General features: G+C 48.3%; 1 pseudogene; it reads left to right on the top strand.

Annotated features, from left to right (window-relative positions):
* Positions 1-1,687: 1,687 nt before the first annotated feature.
* On the top strand, positions 1,688-1,848 carry LOC149452744 (U2 spliceosomal RNA; annotated as a pseudogene).
* Positions 1,849-5,981: the final 4,133 nt, after the last annotated feature.

Genomic DNA, 5,981 nt, shown 5'->3' with positions numbered 1-5,981 from the left:
GGCACCACTCCTTCCTCTCTGGAGGGTGATACCACGTGTTACTGAACCGGGTGACACCAACCCTAGGGACGTCTCTGTACTGCAGTTGTTCACTTCGGAGCAGGGGCGGACTGACAACTCATGGTGCCCCCGGGCAATAGGGGATCATGGGGCCCCTGTGTCCTTCTCCAAACTTAAAAAAGCCTATGAAAAAGGTACCAGAGGCATCTCATGGGGCCCCCTACTGACCCCGGGCCCTCGGGCAGTGCCCGAGTTTCCAAATGGTCAGTCCGCCCCTGCTTCGGAGCCCTCTTTCTTAGTGAAGAACCCCCTTTGGGTTCTCACACTTATTTTCTTCAGCTTAGACTGGTTTAGGTTCCATGAACACCACCAAATTGTCAGCAGACTTCGGGAAGTCTGTCTCTGTTTTCTATGAATACTTATTAGCCCCCATTTTATATGTTTTGTGTGCTTAAATAGACTCTGCCTGACCCAAGAGGGCCACTACACTGGCACCGCTCCTTCCTCTCTGGAGGGGTGACACCACGTGTTACCGCACCGGGTGACACCAACCCTAGGGACGTCTCTGTATTGCAGTTGTTCACTTCGGAGTCCTCCTTCTTAGTGAAGAACCCTCTTTGGGTTCTCACACTTATTTTCTTCAGCTTAGACTGGTCTAGGTTCCATGAACACCACCAAATTGTCAGCGGACTTCAGGGAGTCTGTCTCTGTTTTCTATGAATACTTATTAGCCCCCATTTTATATGTTTTGTGTGCTTAAATAGACTCTGCCTGATCCAAGAGGGCCAAAAGAGTCACATGGGGCACTAGTATCCAATCAGATAACTCCTCACCCAAGACCAAGGAAATTTTAGAGGAACCAAGTTCTTCTCAACTTCCTTCCCCATCTGCAGTCAAGTGCCACCTGCAGTGGTGAATACAGCCTGCACATGCCTACACTTAGGCTGCCTTTTCTGAAAATGTTAGTTGTCCAAGGGGAGGTCGTTGGGTTGAACTGGTGACCAGGTTTTCAAAATTATATCAGGGAAGACGCTAATGACTATGCCTATCTTTATTGAGGACTTACTGATAATATCTGTGTACATTGGATGTCTGTACTCTTATTAACCAGTTGCCCTCCTCCCTATAGCAGAAGTACTGCTACAGGGAGGCACGACTGCACAAAATCATGTGTGTGTGTGTGTATATATATATATATATTTTTTTTTTTTTTTTCCACCGTACCTGCGCCGCTATTGGCTGCTGGGGATGCCAATCACCGGGTCCCGGCCGGAGATTTCCAGCTCATGATCGTCAGCAGGGTTGAAAGGGGAGAGATCTGTGTGTAAACAACACAGGTCTCTCTCCTGTCTCCTGTCAGCATGGACATGCTGCTTTGTATCCCTCTGCACAGCATGTCTCCCTAGTAAAACACACACAGTTAACCCATTGATCGCCTCAAATGTTAACCCCTTCCTGCCCAGTGCCATTAGTACAGTGTCCATGCTTTTTATTAGTACTAATCACTGTATTGGTGTCAATGGGGATGTCAGTGGCTGTTAGTTTCCAGCCAGTGTCAGAATGTCCACCGCAGTCCCGCTATAAGTCACTGATTGCCGCCATTACTAGTCTATAAAAAAAGATTTCAGTATATATACCACCATTTGTAGACGCTATAACTTTTACGTAAACCAATTAATATATATGTATCGCTTCTCGGCCTTTTGGCTAAGATCAAGTGTAGTATCTGTTCTTATCAGTGTCCAGTGGGGGTGCTCCCGGCCATTCTAGCTTTGCGGGGATGGCTGTTGTATAGTACCCTCACTGGTATGATGGGGGTCCGAAAGGCTAGTACCGGAGGGACAGAAACCAGGGAGCGCCATGATTCGTTCTGGGGCCTTGGGAGTAATTCCTCTGGGAAAGCTGGAAAGACCCAGTACCTCCTGATTTGGACGGATCTACCTTGGTCTGGCCAGGGGCCGGGGACGCAGAAAGTCCGCAAACTCGGTGCCCCCTGAGTAGACGCTCTCAGGGGTGCCACTAGTAACACCTGGGTGTGGGACCCCACTGTGTGAACATGGCACATGGTCACTGTTTTTACATTCTTTTTGCACAGCGCCCTAAGGACCAGGCCTTTTGGCTGGGACCAGGGCAATTTTTGCTACGGGCCTCAGGGCCTGGTCTGTGCACAATTGGGCACGGTACCACTTTTTTTATTTTCTATTTATTTAATTTATTTCACCTCCCACGTTTGTCACTTTTTCTGTTACTTATGTGTGTGTTTTCACGGATGGAGGGTGTGGGTCCTCGGGCCTACCCTGAAGTCTAGGGGGAGGATGTGTGGCCTTTTGGTTCCTTCCTCCCCTGATCCCTAGGGGGCTTTTCTTCGGGAGAGCCCCCTGACCAAGTACTGGGTGTCTGGCTTCGGCTGGACACTAGGAACGGTGGTCCACCAGGCCTTTTGGCCAGGAGGACCAATTGGGAACCTTGTCCCCGTCAGGAGCTTCGTGCCCCGGGGGATCAGGGTAAGCGGTCCGAGCCCCTTTCGGGGTAGGACACAGCACACCCCTAAGTGCACTTTTTCGTGTGGTGTTTTGCACTTGCACATTTTTTTGTGAACACTTACGGGTTTTTACGTTTATAGTTGCACGTTTGCGGACTTAAAAAAAAAAAAAAAAATTAATATATATGTATTGGGATTTTTTTGTAGCAAAGACATGGAGCAGAATACATGTTGGCCTAAATTTATGAAGAAATTAGATTTTTTTAAAATTTTTGTATAGGACATGTTTTATAGCAAAAAGTCAAAAATGTTGGTTTTTTTTCAAAATTGTCAGTCTTTTTTTGTTTATAGCGCAAAAAATAAAAAACTCACAGGTGATCAAATACCACCAAAAGGAAGCTCTTTTTGTGGGAAAAAAATGACATAAACCTAATTTATGTACAGCGTTGCATGACCGCGCAATTGTCAGTTAAAGTAATGCAGCGCCGTATTGCAAAAAATGGCCTGGTCAGGATAGGGGGGAAATCCTCTGGAGGGCAATGAAACATTTATTATTTCTGTACTGGTGTACATCTATATACTTATGGTTCATGTTATGCTGGTTGCAGTAGTTCTTCTGCTCCCAATTACTAGATTACTGATTACTGATTTTCCAGTAAGGGAATCCCATCTGTCTTGGGTGGAGGCACTGCCAATTTTGTTATCAATACCATTCTTTCATTTAGCAAAGGTTCTTCTACAGGTTTCGCACAATATTTTATTTGAGGAAAGCCATTTCTAATACCCCCCCCCCATCCCCTCCAGGAAGAGGGCATATATACAGGTGAAACTAAAAAAAAAGCGTCTTACCTGGGCTAAAGAAAAACAGACCTGGTCTGTTGCTCAGTGGTCCAAAGTCCTTTTTTCTGATGAGAGCAACTTTTGCATCTCATTTGGAAACCAAGGACCCCGAGTATGGAGGAAGAATGGAGAGGCCCAAGGACCCCGCGTATGGAGGAAGAATGGAGGGGCCCAAGGACCCCGAGTATGGAGGAAGAATGGAGAGGCACAAGGACCCTGAGTATGGAGGAAGAATGGAGAGGCACAAGGACCCCGAGTATGGAGGAAGAATGGAGAGGCCCAAGGACCCCGAGTATGGAGGAAGAATGGAGAGGCACAAGGACCCCGAGTATGGAGGAAGAATGGAGAGGCACAAGGACCCCGAGTATGGAGGAAGAATGGAGAGGCACAAGGACCCCGAGTATGGAGGAAGAATGGAGAGGCACAAGGACCCTGAGTATGGAGGAAGAATGGAGAGGCACAAGGACCCCGAGTATGGAGGAAGAATGGAGAGGCACAAGGACCCCAAGTATGCAGGAAGAATGAAGAGGCACAAGGACCCTGAGTATGGAGGAAGAATGGAGAGGCACAAGGACCCAGAGCATGGAGGAAGAATGGAGAGGCACAAGGACCCCGAGTATGGAGGAAGAATGGAGAGGCCCAAGGAGCCCGAGTATGGAGGAAGAATGGAAAGGCCCAAGGACCCCGAGTATGGAGGAAGAATGGTGAGGCACAAGGACCCCGAGTATGGAGGAAGAATGGAGAGGCACAAGGACCCAGAGTATGGAGGAAGAATGGAGAGGCCCAAAGACCCCGAGTATGGAGGAAGAATGGAGAGGCCCAAGGACCCAGAGTATGGAGGAAGAATGGAGAGGCACAAGGACCCCGAGTATGGAGGAAGAATGGAGAGGCACAAGGACCCCGAGTATGGAGGAAGAATGGAGAGGCACAAGGACCCCGAGTATGGAGGAAGAATGGAGAGGCACAAGGACCCCGAGTATGGAGGAAGAATGGAGAGGCACAAGGACCCTGAGTATGGAGGAAGAATGGAGAGGCACAAGGACCCCGAGTATGGAGGAAGAATGGAGAGGCACAAGGACCCCAAGTATGCAGGAAGAATGAAGAGGCACAAGGACCCTGAGTATGGAGGAAGAATGGAGAGGCACAAGGACCCAGAGCATGGAGGAAGAATGGAGAGGCACAAGGACCCCGAGTATGGAGGAAGAATGGAGAGGCCCAAGGAGCCCGAGTATGGAGGAAGAATGGAAAGGCCCAAGGACCCCGAGTATGGAGGAAGAATGGTGAGGCACAAGGACCCCGAGTATGGAGGAAGAATGGAGAGGCACAAGGACCCAGAGTATGGAGGAAGAATGGAGAGGCCCAAGGACCCCGAGTATGGAGGAAGAATGGAGAGGCCCAAGGACCCAGAGTATGGAGGAAGAATGGAGAGGCACAAGGACCCCGAGTATGGAGGAAGAATGGAGAGGCCCAAGGACCCCGAGTATGGAGGAAGAATGGAGAGGCACAAGGACCCCGAGTATGGAGGAAGAATGGAGAGGCACACACTGCAAGATGCTTGAAGTCCAGTGTGAAGTTTCCACAGTTTGTGTTGATTTGGGGAGCCATGTCATCTGCTGGTGTTGGTCCACTGTGCTTCATTAAGTCCAGGGTCAACGCAGCCGTCTACCAGGAGATTTTGGAGCACTTCATGCTTCCTTCCGCAGACCAGCTTTATGGGGATGCTGACTTCATTTTCCAGCAGGACTTGGCTCCGCCCACACTGCCAAAAGCACCAAAACCTGGTTCAATGACCGTGGGATTACTGTGCTTGATTGGCCAGCAAACTCACCTGACCTGAACCCCATAGAGAATCTATGGGGCATTGCCAAGAGAAAGATGAGAGACATGAGACCGAACAATGCAGAAGAGCTGAAGGCCGCTATTGAAGCATCCTGGTCTTCCATAACACCTCAGCAGTGCCACAGGCTGATAGCTTCCATGCCACGCCGCATTGAGGCAGTAATTTCTGCAAAAGGGGCCCAAACCAAGTACTGAGTACATATGCAGCTTCTACTTTTCAGAGGTCCGATATTGTTCTATGTACAATCCTTGTTTTATAGATTGCATGGAATATTCTCAATTTCTGAGATTGTGGATTTGGGGTTTTCATGAGCTGTAAGCCATAATCATCACAATTAGAGATGAGCGAATCGAACCAGGCAAACCGGAATTCGAGTCGAATTTCAGGAAATATTCGATTCGCGTCGAATCCGAAATTTTGCCTACTTCGGGTGCGCGAATCGAATATTTCCCAATCAGCCGGCAAAAGTGTCCCTGCAGTGAGCTCCGCTATTTCTGACAGTTCTCTGACAGAAGGAACACATGTTTAGCGGTTGAAACATTGTATCTATTAGTTTCCATTTAGGATACAGATGTTTCAACCGCTGTACATGTGAAGAAGCTGTCAGAGAACTGTCAGAAATAGAGGAACTCTGCACATACACTTTTTGCCGGCTTGGAATTATTCTTATTTTCATCCTACTTCTTCTTCTTCTTCATCCTCATCCTCATCCTCTTCTTCTGAGGATGAGGATGAAGAAGAAGAAGTAGGATGAAAATAAGAATAATTCCAAGCTGGCAAAAAGTGTATGTGCAGAGTTCCTCTATTCTGCAGATACAC

The sequence above is a fragment of the Staurois parvus genome, unplaced genomic scaffold, assembly GCF_062004578.1.
Source record: "Staurois parvus isolate SC_StPar_1 unplaced genomic scaffold, SC_StPar_1.0 ptg000467l, whole genome shotgun sequence".
Taxonomy (NCBI): domain Eukaryota; kingdom Metazoa; phylum Chordata; class Amphibia; order Anura; family Ranidae; genus Staurois; species Staurois parvus.
Note: the sequence above shows the minus strand (reverse complement) of the source record. Positions and strands in the feature narration are given on the sequence as shown.